This window comes from Rhinopithecus bieti, unplaced genomic scaffold, assembly GCF_001698545.2.
Source record: "Rhinopithecus bieti isolate Rb0 unplaced genomic scaffold, ASM169854v2 scaffold_3040, whole genome shotgun sequence".
Classification (NCBI taxonomy): Eukaryota; Metazoa; Chordata; class Mammalia; order Primates; family Cercopithecidae; genus Rhinopithecus; species Rhinopithecus bieti.
Genome location: NW_016804657.1, coordinates 9,755,268 through 9,757,333, shown reverse-complemented (window position 1 = coordinate 9,757,333; position 2,066 = coordinate 9,755,268).

Sequence of the window (2,066 nt, the reverse complement as noted above, 5' to 3'; positions counted from 1 at the left end):
AAAAATATATATATATATATATATATATATATATGTGTGTGTGTGTATACATACATACATATATGTGTGTGTATATATACCTATGTGTGTGTATATATATACATACATATATATATAACCCTTTCTCTATGGTAGGGCATCACTCTACCTCTTTATCTTCCTTTTGATTATCAGTAAATAAAATGCTTATTTATGCATAGACATCTTGATAGGCAAAGAAGCTGATAACTCAGGAATAGTCCTTGCCCCCAGTTCCCTTTTGTTTAGCTCTGTAAATAAAAAATGCAGCAGCATGTTACAGGCTTTGTGCTAAAGATGTGGACAGTGTCAGGATTCACAAAGGAAGGAATGATCAGTTTTGACTGCGGCTGGGGTGTCCAGGTGAGATTCTGTATGTGAGTATGTGTGTGAGTATGTGTCGGCAAGGTGCACAGAGATGAGGGTGAAAGAACTGGCAGCTCAGGTATGGAGATGGCAGGCCTGAACCCACCTGATGTTTTCAGGAAACTGCAGGGACATTTGTGTGTTTGGTGTGTAGGGTATGAGGTATGATAGAAGAGGAGTCTGGGGAGGGAGGAAACATGAAGGACTTTGTTACATGGTTAAAGAGCTTGGACTTCATCTTGTAGAGTATACTGAACTGTGAAAATGTCTTAATCAGGACAATAGCGGCATCACCTCTGTGTTTTAGGACAAGACATGTATTTACTTCTATATGTTCTTGATGCTTGTGAGGGTCCCTCCCTAAGGAGTTGGTCTGATGGAGGTAAGAGATGGGATCACAGGGAGGAGACATGGTCAACCATCTGGTCTAAAATTAGACTACAGTCATCTATTGTGTGCTACACTGAGCCTCTTTTCATGCCAGATATGGTCTGGGGACCAGACCTGTTTAGACATGGCTTAGGTGAGAAACTGGTTGCCTTTTTCAAAGATGATTTGGATTTCAAGAGGAAAATCACAGCATTGGAGTTCCAAGCAAAGGGGCACTGTAGGCCAGCAAGACTGTGCAAAACTTAAAGCTGCAAAACAACCAGAATTAATTAAGTCTACCTGAGAGCATCACTGGGAAGAAAATTGAGGCCATAGGTATAGCTGGAAATAAAATTGAGAAGTGTTACCATACTGCTACTGCTTAAAAATCAGAAAGAAAAGAATAAAGATGAATTCAATCTCTTCCTGAAAGCAGGACTAAGAGGTCCAGGCATGACGCTTGGAGCTCTAAAATGAGCATAATAATGGAAAGTGGGGGGCTGCATGCAAATGGCACATGAGAAATGTGTTTTTCCACAAGTCTAGCTTTTCTTCTCAGGATCCAAAAGTCCCCACCAAAATCAGGGCAGTTTCTACAATAATGGCCTTAGGAAAGAGTTGGGCAGATATTCTCAAACTGTCTGTGGCTCTCTGAGCCTCAGGCCAGTCTTAGCTAGTAATGACATTTATAATGTGACAGTGCCTACCTAAACCACTTGCCTGAAATAAACTATAACATGACAGTTGATTAAAACTATGGCTCACCTCACCGGGGTCTTTCCAGAAGCAACCCCATCAGAAGCTGAATCTGTAAGGAGAGAGTGCTTAGGAGGTCAAGGTCATAGGTTTGTTCCCTGTATAGATCACTTCACTCTGCTCTGCAATCCCATATCTCCGGTGACTTCCTGCAAGATAGGTTACATGCCCTTTCCAACTGCTCGCATAGAACCCTCTGTCTCTTCTATTACAGCACATGTTATAATTTATTGGAACTGCTATTTAATTTTCTTTCTTTCCCATCAGAAGGGAGAGAGGGAGGCCACTGAGTGGAGGTTTCTTTCTGCAATGGCAGCAAGTGTGTGGCATGGTGGGAAGCTCTGAACCCAGAACACCTGCTTCCAAGTCCTTGCTCTACCACTGAATAGTTTGAAATTGAACCTGTTTCTTCAACAATAAAGAGGAAATAATGGCGCTTATTATATACCATTATTAATGAGCCAATGAAAGTAAGGATTCTTTAGTAAGGGCTATTTGGATATTAATTAATCATAATATTCACCAGTCTTGAGACTGTCCTAGCAGGGTGGGTGCGA